This window comes from Canis lupus, chromosome 3 (genome assembly GCF_011100685.1).
Source record: "Canis lupus familiaris isolate Mischka breed German Shepherd chromosome 3, alternate assembly UU_Cfam_GSD_1.0, whole genome shotgun sequence".
In the NCBI taxonomy this organism is placed as follows: domain Eukaryota; kingdom Metazoa; phylum Chordata; class Mammalia; order Carnivora; family Canidae; genus Canis; species Canis lupus.
The window spans coordinates 2,149,984-2,163,522 of NC_049224.1; the positions used below are offsets into that span (position 1 = coordinate 2,149,984).

The 13,539-nt window shown below is 41.1% G+C and overlaps 1 pseudogene; it reads left to right on the plus strand.

Moving 5' to 3' along the window:
• The first annotated feature begins 6,444 nt into the window (after positions 1 to 6,444).
• On the plus strand, positions 6,445 to 12,680 carry LOC100684652 (annotated as a pseudogene).
• Positions 12,681 to 13,539: the final 859 nt, after the last annotated feature.

Genomic DNA, 13,539 nt, shown 5'->3' on the forward strand with positions numbered 1-13,539 from the left:
GCCCAGGTGGAAAAATTCAGAGAAAAGTTCTGCTAAATCCCATGTTTATAATTCACTCATAGATCCCTGAATTACATGAAAAGACAAAATTAACTTAAGGGTTTCTGGGTGGCTCAGTCAGTGAAGTGTCCAACTTTTGATTTTGGCTCAGGTCATGATCTTTGGGTCATGATATCGAGCCCTGCACTGGCTTGGCCCTAGGTGTGGAGCCTGCTTGGGATTCTCTCTCTCCCTCTTCCTCTGCCCCTCCCCTCTCATCCGTGCATATGAGCTCATGTGCGCACACACACTCTCTCTCTCAAAAAAAAAAAAAAAAAAAAAAAAAAAAAGCTAATTTTGAGCATTCACCTGAAGGTCTGGACTGAAAAGATACTGGGAAAGATCATCCTAAGACCCATTTTTGGACAGTTAGGGAAAAATAAGATCAGGGTAATGTTTAGAATGTTTGGTCAGGCTACCTTAATGTTCTCTGACAGAGTGAGACATCCCGAAAACGGATAGTGATAATATATTTTGACTTTACTGAGGCTTAGATTTCATCCCCTCTGGCATATTCATCAATGAATAGGCAAATGTGGTCTGACCACAGACAACCTAAAGACAACTCAAGGCTGTTATTAATAGGTCAGTATCACCCTAGGAGTTCTACTAAGTAATGAAAGTATATTGTCAACACGTTATTGGATACAGTCATTGACCTAAATGTTGACATCAGAATACTATTTACTTTTCCTACACACCAGGTCATGGGAGCACACCTGCCCATTTCAAGAAAGTCACCTCCCCCACCACTCATAAGAGCTTGGAGAAATTTAAAATAGAATAGGTTTTTATCAGTTGAGAAAAGGATGTTAGGTGAAACTTAAAATGAAAATAAGTTGATAGATTAAGCTACTTCTTCTCATTTTAACCCTTTGAATTCTTGGGTTTTGAGTAACACCAGTAAAAATCCATTACCATATTCCTATTCATGTCTAAACTCCTAGAGTTTATAAACAGACCAGGCTAAGAAGTGGACTATGAAGCAGGCCATACATCTCCCTGGGACACCAGAATCCCAATGTGAGTGACTCTTAGGCTTCCAGAAGACTACAAGTAACACCATGCTCACCATGGAAATGCCACTTGCTTATAAGGTAGCCTGAGCCATTAAACTCAAGAGCCGTTGGAGTCTGTGGTCTTTGGGGTTATAGTGAGACTGACAAATTCTTCCCTCTGATCACTCCCCTCCGCATTTGTGTCTCTCATCTCTTTACTCTTTGCCCTCACTTCGTCTAAATTCATCAGGTTGTCACTCCAGTTATGCATTTAACTTACATCCCTCTCCAACTTGATCTTCAAAGTTAACATTTTTAATACTGACCTCACTATAGTGCCAGAAACTCCTGCTTCCTCTTCATTGGGCTGTGCTAAGGATCAAATAAGTTCATTTATGTATAAGCGATTTGAAAATGTTAAAGTACTCTCTGGATACTATTTCTAGTTTGCTTTCATTTCTGGCACTGATGAGACACAATGTGGCATATAATAGGTATTCATTCAACATGTTGTTGAACGAACCAATAAACAAATGGAAACACTTTACACATCAAAATTAATATGAAGTTAAGCACCGCCCCTCTCCAAAAAAAAAAAAACTGACTTTAATTAGGTGCTTTGTTCTAAACAAGGATTATGTGAAGTTTAGGTTATTTTTTTTTTCCTATTTCAGTGAAATATATCACTAGAATTTTATTAGGGATTGCACTGAATCTATAGATAAATTTGGATAGTACGGACATCTCAATTCTTCCAATCTATGTGACCATGGGCCATCATCCCATTTATTTGTGTCACTAGGGAAAGGACAGTCTCTAGTAAATGGCACAGGGAAAACTGGAGATCTAAAAGCAAAAGAATGAAACTGGATCTTTATCTCATCCCACACACAAAAATTAATTCAAAACTGATTAAAGACTTAAACATAGCAATTAAAACTAAAACTCCTAGAAGAAAACATAGTGGGAAATCCCCTTGATGTTGGCACTGGCAATTTTTTTCAGATATGACACCAAAAGAACTGGAAACAAAAGCAAAAAAACAAACAAACAAACCAAGCAAAGCACAGCAAAGAAAACCATCAGTAAAATACAAAAGCACCTTGCAGAAGAGGAGAAAAAATTTGCAAACCATATATTCAAGAAAGGGCTGATATCCAAATTATATTTTAAAAAACTCATACAACTTAATAGCAAAAAACAAATTAACTAAAAAAAAAAATGGGCAAAGGACCTGAATAGACATTTTTACAAAGAAGACATACAAATGGCCAACAAGTCCATAAAAATGCATTCAACATCACTAATGGTCAGGGAAATGAAAATAAAAACCAATAAGATATCTTCTGATACCTGTGGGGATGGTTATGATCAAAGAGTCAAAAATTAACAAGTGTTGGCGAGAATGTGGGGAAGCTGGAACTGTTGGTGAGACCGTAAATTGGTACAGCCACCACGGAAAGCAATGGAGTTTCTTCAAAAAATTAAGAATAGAATAACCATATGATTCAGCAATCCCACCTTCAAAAATACATTCAAAGCAAATGAAACCATGTATTGAAGAGATATCTGTACTCCATGTTCATGTAGCATTATTCATAAGAGCCAATATTTGGAAACCATCTCATTAAGTGTCCACTGACAGATGAATAGATAAATAAAATGTAGTATACATATGCAACGGAAGATCATTCAGCCATAAAAAGGAGAAAATCCTGCCATTTGCCACAAGATGAATGAAAGAAATGTTACACTAAGTAAAATAAACTAAACAATGATGACAAATACTGCATGCTCTTACTTGTATGTGAAGTCTAAAAAGCTGAACTTGGGATGCTGAGCATCTGCCTTTGGCTCAAGGCGTGACCCCAGGGTCCTGGGATCGAGTCCCACATCAGGCTCCCCAGAGGGAGCCTATTTCTCCCTCTCCCTATGTCTCTGCTTCTCTGTGTCTCTAATGAATAAATAAATATTTTTTTAAAAGTATAAATGAATAGAAAGCTAAACTCACAGAGAATAGAACAGTGATTGGCAGGGGCTGAGGAGTGGAGGGAACGAGATATTGGTTAAAGGATACAAGCTTTCAGTTCTAGGGTGAATACATTCTGGAGGTATAATGTTCAGTGTGGAGATCATATTTAATCATGTTTAATAATCCATTGAATACTTGAAATGCATTAAGAGAGCAGATATTAAAGTCTCATTACCCCCCCCAAAAAAAAGCTAAACAGGTGATGGATAGGTGATTTAGGTCAACCGGGGGAATCCTTTTGCAACGTATTCATATACCAAAACATCACCTCATACACCTTAAACACATATGGTATTAGTCAGTCATGTCAATAAAGCTAGAGAAAGAAAAAGAACTGTGGCCCTTATTTTTTAAAACAATGGAACCCCTTAGAGAGTTTTAAGCAGACATATGACATAGATCAGAATTGCATTTTGTTAGGGTGATGAGGCTGGCGTCACGGAGAAAGACTGTAAGAACAAACAAGGGTAGAAGCAGGAGACCAAATGGGAGGCTGCAACCAAGCAGAGTAGAGGAGAGGTTAACGTGGATCATCAAAGCAACCACAGGATAAAAAGAAGAGGCTGAATTGACAGGTATCTGTGAGGAAAAAAATCCATAAATGATCATTGAATGATATTTGATCTAGTTTAATGTGAATCTTCCATGAGGCATCACTGGAAGCACATTCTTCTTTGTTTTGCAATTCTGGGAGTGAGGTAGCTCCAGCAACTGAGTCATCAATTATAGTTCACCTTTTAAAGCAAATAGCTTTTGTGTCTGGTGTAAGAGAGTGGTCTAGTTTCATTCTTCTGCACGTGGCTTTTCAATTTTCCCAGCACCATTTGTTGATGAGACTGTCCTTTTTCCAGTGGATGGTCTTTCCTGCTTTGTCAAATATCAGTTGCCCATAGAGTTGAGGAATGAGTCTCGGTGTCCATCGAAGGATGAATAGATAAAGCAGCTGTGGTCTATGTGTACAATGGAATATTCCTCAGCCATTAGAAACGACAAACACCCACCATTTGCTTCAATGTGGATGGAACTGGAGGGTATGATGCTGAGTGAAGTGAGTCAGTCGGAGAAGGACAAGCATTATATGGTCTCATTCATTCGGGGAATATAAAAAATAGTGAAAGGGAATAAAGGGGAAAGGAGAGAAAATGAGTGGAAATATCAGAGAGGGTGACACCACATGAGAGACTCCTAACTCTGGGAATCAAACAAGAGGTCGTAGAAGGGGAAGTGGGTGGGGGGTTGGGGTGACTGGGTGATGGGCACTGAGGGGGGCACTTGACAGATAAGCACTGGGTGTAGGCTATATGTTGGCAAATTGAACGCCAATAAAAAAATAAAAAATAATAAAGCAAATAGTTTGATGATATTTAGACTGAATCCGAACATACCTTGCCCAGTTTATCAATAACAGTTCCTGCTTCTAAAAATTCAAAATGATGAGGTAAAAAAAGAAAAATATTATTCTCTCTCAAGCACAAAACCAAATCTCATTTTAATACAGGGTTATGAACTTTGTTTCCACTGGAAAGGAATAACTTTTGAAAATTTGATTTTGGTCGATTACAAATGTCACTGCCAATAGACTCCCAAACAAGTTTTTATTTGGGGGAGAATCATAAAATCAAAAAGGCGATTCACTGAGTAGATGTAAAATATATTGTACAATGTTCTCTCTCACCCAATGTCAACACATTGTTAATTTGGGGGACAGATTTGCTCACAAAGGTGCCATCGAGAGGACAGCGTTTATAATACCCTCGCTGGGTCTTTGATACCTGAAAGTTTGAAAATGAGAAAGCACTGCTCTTTTGAAAGCAGAGTATTTAAATGCCACTTTTCAATAGCACCCAGAGGTTTTGAGAATTAACCAGCTCCGAAAATATATTACACGCTCTCTGAAGGAAAATTAAAACACAAATCAAAATTGTTGAGGGAAACATTAGTGCCCGCCAGCCGCTGAAGGGTTGCACCCACACGCTGTGCTCCACAGCCCCCGCAGGCCTGAGGCCACTCAGAAGCTACGTTTCAATGCAAGCCAGCACACAAAGAAAGGGTAGAGGGTCAGCTCCCTGCAGGGGTATCAACATCCTCTACCTTCCAGCCCTTTCTTTCCAGCAGCTCCCGGCTCCCAGCCTGAACGGAGAGGCTGAGGCATCTTTCTGCTGGAGCTCTGCAAGCCCATTCTCCATTCCAACATGGCAACTGCTGGGAGTCACCAAGCTGCCAGTCATGCACCAGGGACTGTGCTGAGAGCGAGTGTGATTAGGAAAATACGCAGACTTCTACAAATAATTTAAATTCCAAAGATGACTAGAGAAAGAACTAAGTATAGACACAGCTTCAGGATGCACCTTGCTAGTGAGGAAACATGGCTGCTGTGCAGGACGCATGACAATAAATCATTATTGGAGTGTAATGCTGATATAAGCAATTTCTGATTCTTTTTCCACCCTTCACAATCACAACTGTATATTTTTTTAATCCTGAAATCCAATATTTACTCCTTCATCCATTCAGCCAACATCTATTGGAGCCATACTATGGACAAGACATTGTATTGGATTCTGTGAGAAAATTCAAGATTAGTAAGACCTAGGGTTTTTACTAATGGGGCTTAGAGTATAGCAGAAAAGCTAAATCCCCTGACTTCTGAAGGGGAAATAATCTGAGTTTGCATATCAAGTCTGGTTGTTAACCTGGGGTAAGTTTATGGATCGGAGTTCTGGTTTCCTCGTTTGTAAAATGAGGCTAATAATAATATATATCATATAGGCTAAGCATGAAGAGGGAGGAGACTCAAGGCCACAGAGACCAGCACAGAAAATGGAAAAGTCAGATCAGTCTGCCTTCAGGATCACCAGCTCAAGATGAGTCAAGAGTAGTCTGGAAATATGGCTTGGGATCATCTATACATGGCCTTGAATGTCAGGCTAAAAGATGTGGACTTCATCTAAAAAATGATAGGATATCCCTAAAAGTGATTTTGTGCAAGAGTAAGGAGACGGATAAATTGCATACTTCAAAAGCATAACTGCATATGCAATGTGATAAAGAAGCTGGAACGGGAACTAGAAGCAAAGTAGCCTTTTAAAGGGTGGCTGCAAAAGTACAGGCCGCAACACAATGCACACCCCCAATGTAATCATGAAAAACAATCAGACAAATCCAGATGAAAGGGCATTCTATGAAATAAGTGGCCTCCTCAAAAGGGTCAAGGTCATAAAAGACAAGACTGAGGAAGTGTGACAGGTTGTTGAGAATGAAGGATTCATGACAACTAAGTGCGGTATGCATCCGGGATTGGATCCTGGGACAGATCAAGGACGTTAATGGGAAAACTGGTGAAATTCAAATACAGGCTATAGTTCAGGTGATAACATGGTGACCCATGTTAATTTTGATATCCGCATCGTGGTTAGACAAGTTGTCAACTTAGGAAAGCTGAACGAAAGATGTAAGATCTCTATTATTTATGTAACTTTTCTGTAAGCCTAGACTTATTTCAAATAAAAAGGTTTTAGGGGCAGCCCGGGTGGCTCAGCAGTTTAGCGCCGCCTTCAGCCCAGGGCATGATCCTGGAGACCCGGGATCGAGTCCCACGTTGGGCTCCCTGCATGGAGCCTGCTTCTCCCTCTCTCTTGAATAAATAAATAAAATCTTTAAAAAAAAAAAAAAGGTTTTAGGTTTTCTTTTATTCCTTAAGTCCAGGCAAGAGAAGATAGGGCTCTGAACCAGGGTGATGGCTTTGAGAACTGGGAGAACAAGAAGCAGAACTGGTAAGAATCCGATGCTCACTGAGGTTGGTAGGGGGCCGAGGGGTCATCTGAGAGTCTGACCCAAGCATCAGTGACTGAGCAATTAGTAGTCATAACTTGAGGAAGAACCTACCTTGCATGTCTTGAGCTGTAGATGTGGATAGACTCATGGACCCTGGATATGAAAGACAGAGAAACAGAGAAAAGGTAGGGTTGTAGATTTGGGAGTCAACCAATAAAAGGGAATTGTTAGAACAATGGGAGTTAATACATTTACCAAAAGACAGGAGAAAAAAAAAGGATGAAAACAAACACTTTTGGGGAAATATCCACATTTAGGAAGAAGATGAAAAAGGAAAGACCACATTCTGACTTTAATTTTTTCATTAGGGGAAAGCTCAGGTTTAAAAATATAATGGATTTGGAGTAAACTGGGGTTCTGGAAAACACCAGTTCTACATGCCCATAAAGGAGGCAATTAGTGATGGGAATTAACAGGAAAAGGGAAAAGAGAAGATCAGGGGTAATTTGTGTGCATTTTCAAATAAACAGAAGAGCTTCAACAGGTATGTTACTGGATCGATCAAGTTTGGGATTTGAAACCTCAGCGGCATGTTTTAGAAAAATGTAACCGTGCTTTTTACCATTATCTTTAAAAGTTAAACCCCATCTCCCCCAATGCTTTGGCTTCTTGCAGAGTTCCACTGTACATTTCGAGAATAAAAGTCTGCAAAATGAGATGAGCAAGATAGTTTGATTGTCACGCATTTTAGGAAAATCTGCTCAAGAATAGTATGGTGTTTTAAGTTTTCCGAGAAAAGAGTCCCCACACACATATTTTAAACATGTATGCCCATATGTAAGCCTCACAAATCATAAGTTTACACTTTGGTGAACCTGTTTTGAACACAAATGGCCTTCTGCTTTCCAGCTTCCTGATGTAGCTGGAGAGTCGTCGATCTGCAAGTCTCCATTTTGTAAAGAGCTGCTCTTCTCCTAATTCTAAAGGGTTCTTACTGCCATGGTCCCGCAGCCCTTCTGCTGGACCTCAGGGGGTCATTGGAGGTCTTCCTTGGGACTTGAAATGGTGACCAATTTCTTTATTTAGGCTCTACTGTGATGAAAGCAGCAAGGCCGTACGTGTGTGGACACTGTCCGCAGCCATGGTCTCCACAAGTCTGTATTTAAAAATCAGAATAAAGCTGAAATACAGATTGAAGATGATGGGAAACATCCCAAAGGAGTTCTGGTATCATCTGGTTACTGGTTTCAATTGTTGCTGGAGCACAGAAGGATCACTGCCCCTGTTCGACACAACATGTGAGCACATGCCTTACTCCCAAAGCCTTCCCACAAACTCCCTCTTTTTTGCCCAAGGTGGCGAGAAGTAGATCTGTGTCAGCTACAACTTTCCTCCTAAGCATTCTGCTTGGTTAGGAGGACTCTGTTCCTCATTATTCTTTCTAAGCCATTTCTAGTGAATCCTTGTGCCCTAGGATAGGATTCGTTAAATATGAACTTCCTCTTCCTTCTTCTCTCCTTCCCTTTCTCTCCTCTCTCTGTGTCTCTGTTTCTGTCTCTTTCCCTTTCTCAGCACTGAGGCCAAGGATGGCGTTTGATATCTAATCTAGATCTGGAATTTTGTACCATTTGAAAGCATCCCTCTATCTCTGCACATGAGTTTTGGTTTTCAGAAGAAACCGTCTTATTTTTCAAAGCAAAGAAATAAATGCGATTGGTGGCACAGAGAGCAAAAGGAGCTTTGGAGCCAACCAGAACTGCACGGGAATCTCTCCTCTGCCACACACTACCTTTGCGACCTTGACTAAATTGTTTAAGCTTTCCGTATTTGTCATAAAAACTAACAATGAATAGTTCCCACTGTGCCAGGCATTGTGCGAGGCATTTCACAGGTTACTTTTACAAGGTACGTGCTGTTATCCCCATACGAAAACACTGAAGGTGTTCAGTGAAAACACTGAGAAAAGTTAGGTCACTTGCCAAAAGACCCTGCACGACTGGCCCAGACCCCGGAGCCCACAGTAACTGCCAGGGGCCATTATGCAATATCCACCCCACAAGGATACTGTGAAGGTTAAGGTACCGCAGGCTCTGTGCATGGTATCCCATATGCGGTGGTGAGAATTATGAGTTATTCCAAAGAACCAAGTCTATGTTTTCCTCTTCTTTTTGTATGTCCAGGAGTCCGTCCAGTGTCTGACTCTTGGTTTCAGCTCAGGTCATGGTCTCGGGGTCATGGGATCGAGCCCCAGGTTGCACTCAGCACTCAGTGTGGAGTCTGCTTGTCCCTCTCTCTCTGCTCCTGCCCCACTCACACGTTCTCTCTCTCTCTCAAGAAAAAAAAAAATAGAAAAACAGAATCAGACGCCACTTGGAGAAGATGTTTTTGTTGTTGTTTTAATGTTCACACCAAGAAACAATAATCCAATTAATCCCATAGACAGCAGCTACCCACTACAGGTAGGTTAAGTAGCAGGGCCACCGGCTAACTACTGTACTGTCATGAGGTGGGCACTGGTCTTCTCCATTCAGAAAGAACACAGGATCCAGAAGAGCGAGGCTGAGGAGGCCCATGTGGCTCCCTGAGGAATCCATCCTAGGTTTCCTCCTACACTGCGGCTCCCTGTGTGACCTACTCATGCCCTTGAGTTTGCCATTCCTGCTCCTGTTGGTTTGAGCCCAGGGAATCCAGGGCTTGCGTCGGAAAGAGGCATCTTTCCACAGCTAACCAACCGAGTGAGGAGTGCAGATGGTACGTGCTCCTGTAATCAGGCAGCTGGTCTCCTTATATTAACAAACTAAAGGATGAAATTCTTCCTTTGGCCACTACAGGCTAAGCTGGGCCTTCTTCCTTCCTACTTCTTTCTTGCCCCTGGTGTAAGTAGAAATTTCAAACCTCCTTTCCAACACTCAATATCAAATACCTTCTCTCTGTGCTCAGATCTCTGAGATGAAGTTTTTACCCTGTTACGTGATTTCACACATGAAAGCTGTCTATAGTTCTCTTTCTAAAGAAATAAAAAGGGAAAATGCAATTATAGATTCCGTCATAGAATCTGCAGCACATTAGCTCACTATACCTGTCACATAGGCACCTTTACATTTCACAGGTGTCCTCAGAGAGGACAAGGCAAAAAGACCCCTCGTTCTTTTTTCCCTTTTAAAGAAAATGACTTGTCATGGAGAGGGTTTGTGGATTTTTTTTCATTTTTATTAAAATAATTCATCTCTTTTTCAACTTTTCATGTCAAATTAATCACTGAAATTCGATGCTTTTGCCACTTTGCTATGGATTCAGGCAAACTAGTTAAATAAAAAATAATTGAAGAAATAGAAATTATTTTTATTATATAGGACTACTTATTCTAATGACATTGTTCTGAAACATAAATTTAAAAGTTCTGTCCCTGACATTATCCATAAGGGGGTTTACATGTACGTATCTGGGTCCGCACCAAACAATGCATTTAGTGTCTAAGGCAGCACAGTAGACTAAAATAGTGTACTAGGGGGTCTGGGGAATATTAGTTTTCATGGGACTCAGTTTACTCATTTATAAAATTGGGATGATAATGTCTTACAGATTTAATATCAAGATCAGATTTAATATCAAGATCATAAATACAGCATATTCAGAAGTAGGCCTTATTTGGTGAATGTTAGTTCTTGATATACGGCATGTGTTTTTGTGTGTTAATATGACCTAGGCATAAACACACATAACACCCACGTACACGGAATCGCCTGAAGACTATATTCAGAGACTCAAATATGGAATTACTGATTCTGCTAAACCTCATAGTGCTACTCGAGATCCTTCAAGAGATGCTTCAGTGTCTCCACCCTCTACAGACAGCAGTCCTCTCAGAACGGTAGTGTCAATAGTCACTGAGGCACCAATGCTTTTGGGGATGATGACTTTCAGGGCCAAAGAACAGGAGCAGAGATAACTTGCCAACTTTATCCTGCTCCTCTTGAGTCAGAGACTAATAGTGGCTATTCATTTTGAGTGACCCTAAACAATTCTTCACATTTGGATAGTGTTTGTGCAGTCATTACATCGACTCTCGGGGAGGAAATGGAAAGACAAATCAGCAACAGGCATGTCTTCGGTCAGTTTCTATCAGCCTGGGCTGGCATTGCCTTTCCATCACTGGTCTCCAGGAGAACACGTGACCCAGTGGGCAGATAACTAATGTGAGAGTCATAGCAGTTAACTTCATTTTTCAGTGTCTCCTCTAAATTTGCTCCTAGAAGAGCTCATGGGTAACGGGAGGAGTTTTCGAATCAAAAGGATTTAAACTGAAATCTCAGGTGAACATCTCATGGATTGAGTAACTTTAAAAAGGTTTTCAACTTTCTGAACACAAATTTCCTCCTCTGAAATATTTTCTACCACAAAGGTTTGTTTTTACAAGTCCATGTTCATGCGTGTAAAGCACCTGCTGTACACCTGGCAAATGGTAGCGTTTTTGTTAGCTTCCTAAAAATACCACTAGCATTTCTATCTACTCTAAAATTCTGTGATAGGCAACTGCTGAATCTAGCAACATTCTGATCCAACAGAACAAAGGTATAAAAAGGTAAGTGTGCTCAACAAGGAACACTGACTACACATTTATTAATCAAAGATTGTGTTGACACAGTATTGAAAACTCACGATTTTTGCATGCAGTAAAGCCATCTATATTTAATACATTAGATAAAACATTCAGCAAATGTTATATTTAGATTTGACTAATAAGGGGACCCATCTGCTTTGGTTATCTAATGTCAAGCATAGCTAATAATTTCAAAGCAGGTTGAACGTAATTAAGCATCAGTGTCACGTCTGTAATCCAGGGATAGCAGTTCTTATCTAATAGGGTTGTCATGAAACTTAAGATAATGTCAATAAAGGTGGTAAATAAAATTGGAGACATTTTATAATTTGTGACTTTTTCTACTCTTAAGTCAACAATGGTTATGTTTTTCTAACAGCGAAGTAGCCAGGTCAGTACTTTGCTGCCTGTCATCCCGAATTACATTGATTATTTATACTGCAAAGTTTAAAATAGATCACAACAATAAATATCCCTAGACGGTAAACTGTAGCAAAACTTCCTTGTGTCCGAAGATCATGGACAGAAAATCTTAAGCGTACTGCAGAATTTTAGAGAACAAAATGTCTTTTATGATTTCGAAATCATCATGAAAGATGAAATAATCCCATGTCATCGCTGTGTCTTAGCAGCGTGCGGTGACTTTTTCAGGGCTATGTTTGAGGTAAACATGAGAGAGACGGTGGGAGTGTCACCATCACTAACCTGTCCTCCAAAGCCGTGAAGGCGTTCCTTGACTACGCCTATACTGCGAAAACACAGATAACGGATGATAATGTGGAAATGTTCTTCCACATGTCTTCATTTCTTCAAGTTTCCTTCCTAGCCAAAGCTTGCAATGACTTAATAAAAAGTATTAACCTTGAAAAAAAAAAGTTTTTTTGTTTTTTGTTTTGTTTTGTTTTTTTGCAGTGGCTTTGGGGACTGGCACTCCTGGGCTCCACCTGGGCGGCCCTGACCACGGGGGCCCTGGGCCTGGAGCTGCCCTCGCCATGCCGGGAGGTACTGTGGCCACTCCGGCCTACTTGCTAGTGTCCGCCGGCTGCTATGCCCTGGGCACGGTGGGCTACCGCGTGGCCACTTTTCACAACTGTGAGGACGCCACCCGCGAGCTGCAGAGCCAGATCCAGGAGGCCCGCACCGACTTAGCCCGCAGGGGGATGCGCTTCTGACACCCCAGCCCATTCCTACCCGACAGCCTTTCCTCCCGCGGCCCATTAAAGAGAAGTTTATTTTCCAACATTGTTTAGTTGGAGCATAGACAACGGGGACTTCAAAGAACATCCTAGTTTCTAAAAAGTCAAAGGAAAGTTATAAAATGACTAAAAAATAGCTAGATTTGTAGAAAGTAGAGCAGTGGCTGACAGTGAATCCAATTCTTCGGTTTTGCGGTATTTATCTGTGCAACGTGTTGAGCGATCACTTCTTCTACAAGGCCCCAGTTGCCCAGTGAAGTGCGTGAACAAGAGTCTCTGCTCTGTGGAAGTTAGATACTCTTGCACAACTGTTTTGTGACCTCTTTTAGTTTGTCCATTTTTGGCTTCTCTGTGTGTCTAAAATCTGCCGATTTAATCAAACACATCCCCGTGTCTACTCAAATTGCCAGGAACAACAATTAGAATGATTATGGGTCTTCTCTGCACGCGTGCGCACACACACACACACACACACACACACACACACACAATTCGTCAGACTGCTTCAGGAACTGGCCAACCACATAGCTGGGGTCAAGTGTTTTTGATAGAGAAGTAGGTGTGTGCCTGGAACCCCGGGACACTCCAATGGTGAATCCCATCTACATGTGTCTCCACGTACTTGGTGACCAAGTAGGTTTTCCATAAATGTTGGATTGATAAAAGAATGAGTGAAAAATAAGGTAGAAATAATAGACTGAGGAGGGCCACGGATCCCTGTCTATTTTATGAGGGAATAACCAAATTTTCCCTAAAAAAAGCCTTCCTCCCTGCACGCCCAGCCCTCTCTGGAGCTCCCCCATCCTCACCCAGTGCTGCAGCCTTGTCCTGGGTCAGGAAGACCTGGCTCAACTTCACGAGTGACTGACGCACAAAGGCAGCAACGGTGCCTGGGACGCC